The sequence below is a fragment of the Eubalaena glacialis genome, chromosome 6 (genome assembly GCF_028564815.1).
Source record: "Eubalaena glacialis isolate mEubGla1 chromosome 6, mEubGla1.1.hap2.+ XY, whole genome shotgun sequence".
In the NCBI taxonomy this organism is placed as follows: Eukaryota; Metazoa; Chordata; class Mammalia; order Artiodactyla; family Balaenidae; genus Eubalaena; species Eubalaena glacialis.
In genome coordinates, this window is record NC_083721.1 from 5,334,140 (window position 1) to 5,347,546 (window position 13,407).

At 43.9% G+C, this 13,407-nt stretch overlaps 1 protein-coding gene across 1 annotated transcript in view; it reads left to right on the forward strand.

Moving 5' to 3' along the window:
• DSCAM (DS cell adhesion molecule) overlaps nt 1-13,407 on the forward strand; it is a 741,375-nt gene that overhangs the window by 514,525 nt on the left and 213,443 nt on the right. The window lies entirely within an intron of this gene.

Consider the following 13,407-nt stretch of genomic DNA (forward strand, 5'->3'; position numbering starts at 1 on the left):
GAAATCCAGAAAGCAGAAACCTCATTATCAACATACACATCTACAAGAACAAAGAACGCGTAGCACTATGCTTAGGGTCCGTGTTGCTGACCCATTTTTTAGGAAAGGGCACTTTATAGTGAAATTATTTTTATACTTTGGTAACTAAACCACCAAAGAAAGGACCAGAGCAGACCAACTTGTACTGAGTACTGCTCACTCACAAATGGTTGTACATCTAGTTTAAGTGAATGACTTATGTCTTTCTCCGTTTATATTCTTTACTACTGGATAGATTGTGATTTCTTCCTGACTACAAGGTTTTGATCAGACTTCCTCTTTTTTATTTTAATTATGCTGTCTGTAGTTTGTCAAGGATCTCTATCATATCATTTATTAGAGAGATTGGATTTAAAAGTGAATTCCAGTGCTGTGTGTGTGTGAGAGAGAGAGAGAGAGATTTAAAGGCTAGCTACACACAGACTAGTATCCATCCTATTTTACTAAGAATTTATTCAAGTTAACCCATTTTTTCTAATAGGACAATGAAAATATCAAGCTGTCTATTCGCTATACTTTTATATCATAGACAAATTAAAGTTCTGAAATAAGGTTGCTTTGAAATATATTGTGGACATATCCAATACATACTTTTGACTTCTAAGTATTATACTCTAGAGGAACTGATTTTCAAGAATCTGAAGACAAATTGTCATATCACTTAAATACAAAGTTGAAATCATAATTTTTAAAACTAAGTTGGTGAAACATTACGGAAACCCAAGATCTGAAGACCAATACTGACCAATGTTGATCCATCTTTCCCCAACAAAAGAAATGTATTTTGCAATTGCTTTAACATATTTTAAATTTATAAAGCATTTTTTTTCTATCGCACTCATATACGTATCTAAGCTCTAATAGATTCAGTGCCCCATGAAGGATGTAAATACAATCAACCATAGACCTTACCTTCATGAATGAGAGAGCTTATGTCTTGAGAAAGGAGACAGCCTGCTAATCATAGTGCAAGGGAAGGAGTAAGGTGCACAGAGATGTGCCTTTCAAAGGAGGACAGAACCATCGTTTTGAGCGGATTAAGGAAAGTGTTAGGGGAAAAAAATCTTTAAAAATGGGTAGAATTTGAAAATGTAGAACTTGAAGATTTCCCCACATCGCCTCTCTCCATACCTTTGATGCTGGTAGTGGACGTGGGACCACAAAGATGTGCCCCTGCCCTTCGTGAGCTTTTTCTCCTGTGGGTCCATCAGGCCTGGGTGTGGACAGCTCCAGCAGAACACGCCTGTGTCAGGATACAGCGTGGGACACGGGGAATGCACAGATGAGGGCGTGGTTTACACCCCCTGGAGAATCAGTGCCTACAGAATGGTACCCATGGCCTCTGAGTTCAGTCCTAAAGGGTGCAGTGGATTTCGAAAGATAGAATTGTTGGGGGTAAACAGAGGCGCTCGAGGGAGAGAGAACAGAGAGAGCAGATACAAGAAATCAAAAGACTCAAGGCAAGAGGTAACTGTGCTTGAATGCTCTACCCGCTATGTGGAGGGGATTAGAGAAAGAAACATTTAAAGCGAGTGTTCGTCAAAGAAAACTGTTCTTAGGGTTTGTCAATCTTAGTTTCTCTCTCTCAAACCATACAAACTGCTAGCAGAGAGGCGCATTTATGGCACAGCTAATTTTACCAGTACTTGATAACCCTCCGGTGGCTTTATACATAATTTCAGCAGGAACTAAAACAACATTGTAAAGCAATTATACTCCAATAAAGATGTTAAAAAAAATCATAATATTTAAATTCTGAAAAGTAAAAACATAATTTAATAAAGAGATATAGAAACACGAAGGCAAAAGATATACAGTATCTCTAACTGTTGCTCAAATGATACCATTTAAACAAAAACAACAGCTAACACAGGGATGGCTTTCGCTTGTTCTTTGTATATTTGCTTGGCAAGACTATTAAGTGTATGAAAACTGACACGTTCAGGCTCTGCACACGGCAATGGGAGACCTGCCACTTGGCGTACAGCTCTTTTACTGAGAAAACGGGAGGAAGTGGGAGCGGAGAGCCTTGGCTCTGACCTGACGGGGGCAGAGCAGGTGCCGGGCTGCTGAGCAAGCAGATTGTATGTCACTGCACTGGTAACGCGATTACACCTGGCACGGCAGCAAGGCTCTTCTTATCTGACGCTACCCAGGCTTACATCAGGCACAATTTCTTTAATGTTTCAAAAGAAATTGCACTGCTTTCAGTAACAATAGTAAGGACTCTCCCTTTTCTATAAGTCATTAAAAAAAAAAAAAAACTGGTCTGCAAATATTTTTAAGTGCAATAGGAGAGAACTTTCTGCCTCATCAGGCATGTCAGGAAATTCAGACAGCTTCTCAGATGAGAACTCCAGATGCCCAGAATGGCTGGTGCTGGGTTTTACACGTATTTTAAAGACTCGAACTCTACTGATAGAGCCTGGTGTTGGGGTCTCACTGGGGACACTGGGGACCATGCCCTGGCACTGGCTGGGTCTCCTCTCTGGGACGTTTTCTTACCACGACTCCAATGCTTTCAAAACTCGCTAATCTAATAATAAAGCAATTTAACAATGAATGCCTCCCCCCGACCCTTTTTGGGAATCAGGCATGATGAGACTGTGGGCAGGGAAGACAGAAGGCAACCAAGTTTGGAAGGAGTGGTCATGGAAAGCCATCAATGAGACAGAAAAATAATCAGTGCAAATCCTCCCGGTTTTGTTGGTATTCTTGCTTCTGGTTCTACGTTATCTCAATTCTAATTTATCCTTTACGAAAAATCATCCCAGGAATAGGGACCCAAAGCATCGGAAGATGTTCAGGATCTTTGGCAGGAAAGGCAGGGGAACTGCGCTCTACTTTCAATCAAATGTGGCCTCTGGTGACAGCACTGCGCCCCTCACCCCAGGCCCACCAGGGGCTGCAGAAGCCTCCCCACTTGGGGGAAATAAAAGAAGCCTCCTCACTTGGGGAACGTGGTCTTTTGTGCTAAGAAACTGCAGAATCTTTCGGGTGGATGAGCCGTCTTCTCCCAGGTGCCAAAATCGCCTCCTCACCGTCCCAGCTTTCTGCCCCTGGCCGGTCTGAGCCTGTGTGTCTCCAGGAACCCTGCTATCTTTCTGTTTGGATCTCTGGCCCACGATGCCCAGGCAGCTCTTCTTTTGTCTGCTGCTCTGCACAGGTCCCTTCTGATCCCCGCGTGCCATGTAGGAGAGCATCCCTTATCAACCAGGAGCAGGCGCTCCCCTGGAGAGTCGGTTATTTGTGGAACCCACCTCCCCATCTCTGGCTTCCAGAGCCAACCCGGAAGGGCTCCAGTCCAGCCTTGGTCCTCAGGCCTCCCTCTAGGCAGGTCCCTGGGTCCCACGTGAGGACACGTGCGTGTGCACTGCATGTGCACGCACCAACTCGGGTCAGCTTTGGTCAAACAGTCCCCAGGCCTTGGCCAATTCTGGACAGACCTCAGTAATGTGATTTGACCTCAGGCTACCTCATGTCCTGCTACTGCCAGAGTGGGTGTTGGGCTTGGAATACAATAACCCATTGCTCCATTCCCCCCCCCCCCACCGCCAAAAAAATAAAAGAATCTATAAATAGCCTTGGATAGTCCATCCACCCTCTGTTACTTCCCGCCCTCACGTGCTGCCTCTAGGATGTACAGGTATCTGCGGGAACACCTGCAGGGCTGCCCTGTGATCTCTGAAGGGAAGGAAGGAGCACCACCCTGGGCTGCCCCGCAGTGAGGCTGCGACGGCCTTAGTCCCTTCCACGGGGTGCTCCCAGGTCCCTCCTGCTCACTGTAAAGGCCACTCTTTAAGAACAAGAGATACACGCTTGTTTTTTTCCTTTGTTTTGTGCTCGCAGAAATAGCGGGAGTAAAGTTTACCTACATAAAAACACTAAATTACAGTTTTTTGTTCCTTAAACTATTGAGATTTCTTGTGTGTGTCTCAGTCTAATGCTGCTTTCCCTCTATTATTTTAATTTGAGAGCTTCTAAATGAAACCTTCAGAACCTTGGCTCCTGGGCCCCGGAAGGCTGTAGCTGATCCTGTGGGATTGTGCGATCCCTTGAAATCATATGCAAAAATGTATGTGTTTTTCTGGGAAGAAACACTGTAGCCTTTATATCTTTAAAGGGATTCCTGAGGCAAAAAAAGGTCAGCACGACTGTTCTAGAAAATCACAGCCGGGGTGGCCTGAAATGAAGACTGTGTGTCATGCTTTTCATGCAGGGTATCTCAGAGCATCCGGATGGAAGTGACCAGTACACGACAATAGGGTCACAAGGGCTGAGGAGGAATAAACAACCATGAATCAATGGAAAACTAGGTTTTACTGAAAACTGGGTTTTAATACTTCATCACCTTTACTTCATGTCCACACTCTTATTGCAGCCTTGGAGCAGAAGAAACATAAATGAATCAAAGGCATATACCCTGTGGTCGGCAGTCAGGCTCCAGACTCACACTGCCTAAGTTCCACCCCTTCCAGCCCTGAGCCCTGGGGCAGGTGACTCACCCTCTGTGCAAGCCTACGTGAAACAGGGACAATGCACAGACCTCCCTCTCCTCTCAGGGTTGCTGTGAGGCTGACGTGAGCCATCACACAGAAGAGCTTAGGTATTAGGTAGGTGCAGGCGAATAGCAGGTATTCTTTAGGTGGAGGCTGTGAATGCTGGTGTTATTATCATCATCATCATTCCCGAATTACACCCCCTCTCGAGACACATCCGTGCCGGTCAGAGACTACGAGGTGTCGCTGAGTCCAAATCACCCAGTTTACACACTTTCATAACTGTGGAGCCCACCAGCAACCCCCCGACCATATCTTACACATATGCACGCACTCATAGTCTGAAGTCCAGTTGTCAGAAGTATCTGCAGCTTTCATGGCAATGTCCGTGTTCAGAAGTAGAGGATGGGGACAAGCATGGGAAAGGAAGTGTGGAAAAATGGGGACCAGTGAGCTGGTGGGACACCCCAAGTGGCTGTAATGCCGATGCTGGATGGTGGCTCCTTCCAGGTAGGGCAGCTAGACATTTGCATTTCGCTTCTTCAGTGAGCCTGAGAGTCTACCAGCTAAAGAGTCTTTGGGGTTAAGAAGGGATCTGTAAGATGGGAAGGCTACTAGAGCAGCTACAATTTGTTGCCAACCCCATTTCAGTTTCCCTCCTCTCTCAGTGTTAAGTGTTTAATCGTGTCCCCCTAAAATTCATATATTGAAGTCCTAACCCCTAATATCTCCAAATATGACCTCATTTGGAAACAGGGTTTTTGCAGAGGGAATGAGTTAAAAGGAGGTATTACTGGAGTCGTGCAGCCCTCAATCCAATAGTACTGATGTCATACAAAAAAGGGGAAATTTGGACACAGACATGGAGCGAATCAGCCTTGTGAAGACAGAGATTGGAGTTATGCTTCCACAGCCAAGGGAAGCTGGAAGAGTCCAGGAAGGATTCTCCCCTAGAGTCTTCAGAGGGACCATGGCCCTACCAACACCTTGATTTCGGGTTTCTGGCCTCCAAAACTGTGGTAGAATAAATTTCTGTTGTTTAAATCACCAGTCTGTGGTACTTTGTTACACAAATGCACTCAGTGATACAGAGATCTTTTGCAGAATCTTGTGTTTGAGGGAAGAGCACCACAGCTAGGTCACCTGCTCCAGCAGGTAAATCCTAATCTGTCTACACTAGTGGATGTGAACTCTAGTCTGAACCAACCAAGGGCAGCCTTCTCCCTTTGAGCATAATTGGCTTAAGGATGGGCATGTGACCAGTTTTGGTCAATGAAATGTAAGAAATCTTCTGTGGTATTTTTGAAAAGATTTCCTTATTCTTAATAGTAGACTCAGCAGGAGATGTTCATCTCTTAATTCTTGGCCCTATCTGGAGGTGATACCTCCAGATACCCTATCATGGCAACGATTTTAGCATCATCTTGAGGATAAACCAAACATAAAGGAAGGTAGAATCAAGAAAACCAGAAAAGTTGAGATTTATCCCTAAGCTACTGCATTTGCAGTATCCCCGCCTCTGAATTCATCACTGTGAGAGGACCAATTACTTGATTGCTTTTCTGTCTAAGCCAGTGTGGGTCAGGGTTTTCTTATTTGCAGCTGGAGGCATCCAAACTAAATAGGAAGTGGACAGATCATCAGCAGGTAATGGGGCTCAGTTCAATCATACTGCTCCCCCCAGCAAGTCAGGCTGAGATCAGTACCCCTGAGAGGTTGAGGAGTCTTATTTTGGTTGAGGAACCCCATCCAAATTGGCATTCATAGCATGATGCCCCGGGGTGGGGTAAGAAAGGTCTGTGGAGGAATGACAGCTGAGGGTCAGTGGCAACCCGAAGGCCTTGGGCACATCACAGAGCAGGGAGGTCGGTACCTGGTGGAGGGAGAGTGGTGAATACCAACAGCATTTTTTCAATGTTACTGGGGCCGGTATCCCTCCGAGGGAAAGAACGTGTATTCTCTCCCCTTACTTACTTACCTCTTTTTCCTTCTTCTGTTTGGAGGCCCCCTTCTACCCAGCAACTGAGAAGTTATTTCTGCCAGTTTCAGGTAATCTCTGTTATTTCAAGGTTTCTCAGTTGATTTAAGATCTTTCCTCTCCCATGGCCTCCTGGGGGTGGTGGCATCAGTGCTCTGGGTCCTCAGTTATCTGTCACCCTCTGTGCTGGCATCCGCTGAGATGCCTACAGTCCCATCTGGTCTCTGGCCATGGGGTCACTGCCTAGTGACCCACAGGAGCCCCTCTTGGTCCCCCCAGCTGCCCCTTGTCAGATCTGTTTGCTTATCCAATCAGCAGTATTCACTGAGTATCACCTAATGTCAGGGACTGTACTAGACACTGCTTATTCCTTGAACAAGTTTACCGGCATGAAGCATACATCCCCATGGGGAGAAGGACATGCAGATGGGGATGTAACATAATGCCCTGCAGAGAACAGAGTGAAGTAGGGAAACGAGGTGTGCACGTGCTCAGAGAGAGCTGCCCAGGCAGATGGAATGGCAAGTGCAAAGTTTCGAGGTAGAAGTGGGTTACATCTGAGGACTAGCGGGGAAACCATTGCACTCGGAGTGCAATGAACAAAATGAGGCCAGAGAGCTAGGCAGGGGCTAGATCCATGGTCAAACTTTGGACTTGATTTTAAATATGATAAAATGCCATTGGAGGATTTTGAGCAGGGGGAAAGCATTATAACAACTATAGCTACAACTTATTCTAAACCCTTGTCTAATTCTGACAATAACACTCAGAATTGTAGGTTATGTCTGACTTACAGGAGGCACAGAGAGGCAGGGGAGCCTCCGGCAGAGCAGGTGGGGGCAGTTGCCGCTGTCCTGGGGGGAGACTGGGAAGGTTGCATCTCCCACAGTGTCCCATGCGTTCACTCCGACTCTGCCTCTCATGCCCTGTGGTTAGAGGGGCGCTGCTCAGGAACCCAAACAGGTCCCTCCAGGCCCCACTCTGAGCTGTTAGGGCTCAGGGTTCCTTTAGGAGACCCTCACCCGTGACCAGCTCTCCTTCTCTCCTGAATCTCTGTCCCCACCCCTAACCTCACCCACTTCCCCAGTTCACCTGGTACACATTTCTGCAGTCTGTCCAGATTTGCACTCTTGCTTTTAGTTTACTAAGCTGATAGCAAGAGGCAGAGCTAGTGGTTTCCACCGCCCTTTCCTATCATGATAGACCTCACTCAACAGTTTGAGAACCATGTGGGTATTTATTTTAATGGTTACTGAGTTTATCTATTCCAAGTACGCATCCTGGAACTGAGGAAATAATCACAAGATGAATTTGAAGATTTGTTATGTCCACTGTAAGCTGGCCCTAAACCAAAACACATTGATTCCCTGACCTAAAAAAGCCCCTACCCTGATCGTTGGGCCAGGGTAGTCTTTTGGTTCTTTAAAAATTAGTGTCAGTTCAGGGTCACCACCCCTACACTTAATGAGTCATTTTTGTTTGGCCGCTTTTAAGATTTTCTTTCTCTTGGGATTTCAGAGTTTGACTATGATGTACTTGAATGTCGTTTCCTTTGTATTTGTGTAGATTTGGATTGAGGAGTTCCTTGGACCTTTAAGCTGATATCTTTCTTCAAACCTGAGGTGTTTACAACCATTGTTTTTTCCAGTAATTCTCTTTTTTTTTTTTTTTTTTTTTGTCCTATTCTTTCTTGCCTATTATTCTAGGACACATATGTTAACCCACTTGATACTGTCCCAATATCAAGATTTCTGGTACTTGGATAATTTTTCTTCCGTCATTTTTCTCTCTCAGCAGATTGCATATTGTTTAATCTACTTTAGTCATTACTGGCTCTCCCTTTAGGGAGAATTTATTGTGATGTAAGTTATAAGTCAGAGCTTACATGTTTTCCACACATGGTTAGTCAGTTGTCCTAACATCATTCATTGAGCATCTCATCCTGTCCTTACTTTCTGAAATAACAATTTCATTTGAGGGAAAGATATTTAAGAAAATGAGGTCTCAAGTCAAACTTCCTGGTTAGCTCTGCTAATTGCTAGCTGTGTGCCTTGGACAAGTTACATAAGCTTTATGTGTTTTAGTTATTTAGTTCTCAAGTCATCTCAGACTGTTGTTATGGGCATGAAATGAATTAGTATAAACATATAAATCACCCAAAACATAGGAATAAAGTTGGATCCCCACCTCACACCATATACAAAAACTAACTCAAAACAGGTAATAGACTTAATGCAACAGCTAAAACTATAAAACTTTTAGAGTAAAATATTGGAGTAAATTTTTATGTCAGTGACATGAGAAAAATTACGTAATTTGGACTTTATAAAAATCAAAACACTTGTGCATCAAGAAAATGAAAAGACAGCTTGGAGAATGTGTAAAAATATTTGTGAATCATATATCTAATAGGATACTTGCATGTAGAACTCTTACAACTCAACAATAAAAACACAAATAACCCAATTAAAAAATGGACAAAGGATTCAATAAGACTTTTATCTAAAGAAGACATACAAATGGCCACTAAGCACATGAAAAGATGCTCAACATCATTAGTCATAGAGAAATGCAAATCAAAACCACAATAAGATACCACTTCATACCCACAAGGATGGCAAAAAACAAAACAAAACGAAACAAAAAAACAGACAAATGTTAGCAAGGGTGTGGAGAAATTGGAACACTGTACGTTACTGGTGGGAATGTAAAATGGTCAGGCTGCTTTAGATAACAGTTTAGCAGTTCCTCAAAAAGTTAAACATACAGTCACTGTGTGACCCAACAATTCCACTCCTATGTATATACCTAAGATAAATAAAAACATATGTCGACACAGTAACTCGTACATGAATGTTTAAAGCAGCACTATCCATAATAGCTAAAAAGTGAAAACAACTCAAATGTCCATCAACTGGTATATGGATAAACAAAATGTAGTATATCATATAATAGAATATTATTCAGTCCTATGGACACATGAAGTAGCAATATATTCTACAAGATGGATAAACCTTGAAAGCATTCTAAGTGAAAGAAACCTGGCACACATGACCATATATCATAGGATGCCATTTATATGAAGTGTCCAAAATAGGAAAATCCATAGAAACAGAAAAAAGATTCGTGGTTGCCGAGGGCTGGGAGGATAGGCCAATGGAGAGTGACTGCAAATGAGAACAAGGTGTTGTTTGGGGGGATAAAAACGTTCTGGAATTAGAGAGTGGTGAAGGTTGCAGAACACTCAACTGTACACTTGAAACAAGAGTTTTATGGTATGTGAATTATACTCAATAAAGCTACTATTTTTAAAAATTCCAGACTATCTGGCAACTTCAGGTGAACGTGTGCAACGGTTGTTAAGAGTTTAGGTTTTGAAGTTAGATAATCTGGTTTCAAACCCCAGGTTCATGGCTTCTTAGTTATGTAAACTTGGGCAAGTTCTCTTAACCTTTCCAAGCCCCGTGTTCCTCTTCTGTAAAATGGAGATAATTGTGCCTACTGTCTAAAGCAGCGGTCCCCAGCCTTTTTGGCACCAGGGACTGGTTTCATGGAGGACAATTTTTCCACGGACGGGGGAGGGGTGGGTGATGGTTCAGGCGGTAATGCAAGCGATGGGGAGCGGCAGATGAAGCTTCGCTCGCTCTCCCTCAGCTCACCTCCTGCTGTGCAGCCTGTACCACTACCCGTCCGAGGCCCAGGGGTGGGGACCCCTGGTCTAAAGCTAGGAGGATTAAGTGATAGAATATTCTGACAGCAGAGTGTCTGAAAAAGAGGAAAGATAAGCTCTTCATTAGTGGAAGCTGCTGCACTCAGGCCCTAAATGCTCATGGATACTTTTGCATTGAGTTGTCTTTTTGTTTTGTTTTCTTTTCTTTTTAATTTCGACACCCTTGTCTTGTGGTTAAATAACTGTATCAGTACAACAGAGTAAAGACTTGATAAGGCAACACTTGCCTCTCTTCTGACGGCTCCAAGGCCAACCCTCCCTCATCTCTGTTAATTGACGTTGTCTTTGCTCTGCTCACGTGTTTCTTCTTCCAGATAAGCTTTTGTCTATTGCAAAAACGATCATGGAGGGGTGATTAAAATTTCATTTGATTTATAGAATAGCTTGGAGTAGGGGACCCACATCTTTATAACACTGGGTCCTCACACTCAGAAACAGGAAACTTCTCCCCAGTTTCCCTCTTCAACTTGCGTGTCCTTTACTGAGGATGTAAAACTGTCCCCATTTTCCCTCTTCTACTTGCATGTCCTTTACTGAGGATGTAAAATTGTCCTCATTTTCCCTCTTCTACTTGCGTGTCCTTTACTGAGGATGTAAAATTGTCCCCATTTTCCGTCTTCTACACATGTCCTTTACTGAGGATGTAAAATTCTCTCCATTTGGAACACATACATGTCTTACTGTTTTTTTCCCCACAGAATTTTGAATTTTGTATATGCTATTTTAAATAGATATTTTGCCTTTCCCTTTTATTTGTATAGTTGAATCCCCAGATCTTAATAATTTTATATTATTATTGGACTCCAGTTTATGTTTGAATGCTTTTGCAGCATTAGCAGCTTCATGGTGAGATGGTCTGTGACGAAGACTCACAGATATACACATTTCAGTTTCAACCCTAGCTGACTAGTTCTTTCATTCATTCAAAAACATTTACTGAGTTCCTGCACGTACCGGGCAGTCAGTCGAGCATCTGAGCTGGAGTCTCAGACCTCTGCGCTCCCACCTCGTTTCTGTCCATGCCTTCCAGCCATGGCCCACCAGCCATACACAGGTAGTGGAACAAGTTGGATTTATTCTTGTCCTGAGGGAGAACACACACCATGGGGACCAGTGAGGTGTCTTAATAAGAAGGTGTCAGAAAGGATGTATTATATACATGGGCCTATGTTAGGTGATCTGGGGAAGGGTCAAGGAGGCAGCACTTGGCTCTGGATTGGATGCTGTTGGCAGTGGGGGTGATTCTATGATTGGGCGTCTTAACGAATCTCATCCATAAGTGGGGAGGAATGGAGTCAGCCCATAGCTGTGGTTAGTAACGATGCAGTGGTCACTCATATTATCCAGGAGAGTGGATGTTTGGCCATTTTGTTGTATATTTGGATAACGTTCATGCTATTGTCTGTATTCAGATATGATGAAGGGGTGGGTTTGCTTCATCTTGATCCATCTCAGTCACAGAGTGGCCTCTTCTGCTTTGGTGTTCTGTGAAATTGTTTACATTCAACGAGAGAACACCAGACCCAGCTGGGAACCCCCAGCCAGCTCAGCTCCTGGACATCAGGGGCTGCCTTTCTCTCTCTCATGTCTCTTAATCATTGCTGTCACATCATTGGTTTTAACATAATTCCTTTGGAAAAGGATGCAGAAGACAATGGATGGTTTTGTTTAGGAATAACTTAAGAAAAGCAGCTACAGATAAATGTCGTCCTCAAGGGCTACTGGACTTTTATTGTGAGCTCAGCTGAAACAAGCTTATGATTCATCTGATCTGTCATGGCCCTTGTGAACAGGTGCATGGAAATAAGCTTACGGAAAGGTGAGGCTTAGAGATTTCCCTCTGACAATTTATACCATGTAGAGTGTGAGTATCTGGGCTGTAATGCTCACTTTTGTCTTGGGGACTCCCGGGTTTGGCCTTCTGCAGGGACAATCTGAACTACTCATGTTAGGATGCATCCAAAGACAACAGCCCCAGAGAAGAGTCGCTGATGAACATTTGTAATGCAATGGCGAGTCATGGAGGGATGCCCATGGCCCTCCCTGCCCACTGCCAGGGCAGTGACCAGCCATCTACTTTTTGCAGTTCCAGACATGGCTGCATCAGAAGGACAGAGAGGGGGTGGGCAGTAAGCCTTTGAATATATATTTTCCCACTTGAATATATATTTTCCCACTTTCTATTTAAATCCCCACACCCTTAGCCAATTGATTCCAGCACCTCAAGTTAGGTGTTCACATGTGTGCATCTATCCGTTTAGCTGCTGATTTTAAGGGCTGTTATGGAGGACCACAGCCCATATACACGCAGGCAGGTAAGATCCTCCTCCCTCTGAGGCTGTGTGAGCAGAACAGATACCTGATTTTTAGCTCATTCTGGGCACCAGAACCATGGATTTAATTGTCAGTGTTTTATGTTATACACTGAAGGACTACACAAGATTTTATAAGCATGGCAGAGGAAACATCATTGAGAATGGCTGACTCAATACACTTATTTTCTCTAAGGAGAACTGTGAGATAAACAGTATTTAGCTGATTCTAATTTTAGTCTTCTCTCTAAGGAAATGGAGAGCACCCATCACTTATGGTCCCAGAAGCATCGCTTCCTGCTGGGGTGGCGTGATTCTCATCTCTGGGTGGTGCCGTGGGATCTGGCCTGTACTGAGAAGTCCCTGCCTTGCTTCCTATACCTTATTCTTCAGCCTCTATACTTGCTCAGAGTGGAGTCTTTACTGTCAATGAGAGGGGAGCCAGTGCAAAGGCCTGGAGTAAGGAAAGCTTGGTGGGTCTCGTCAGAGATGCTGCTGGGGTAGAGAACAGAGCTCCAGGAAGAGGGGCTGAAGTCCTTTCAGCTGATACGGACTCTGCATTGCACTCTGGAGGAGCTGCATGGCCCCTTCTTCTGTCCTTTCTCCTCATGGGTGTATTTGTACGTGTCAGCTTTTTCTTTAAAAAAAAATGAAATCACACGAGATCTATCGGTTTGCATCTGCTTTTTTGGTTGACAATAAATCCTAGTTGTCTTTCTAGATAAGTATACATAGTTCCATCTCACTCTTTTTAACAGGTGCATCATATTTCCCTCTATGGTTTGGCATCACTTTTATACCCATTCTTTTCCTGGACATTCAGCTTGGAAACAATTTCATGTGTTCATG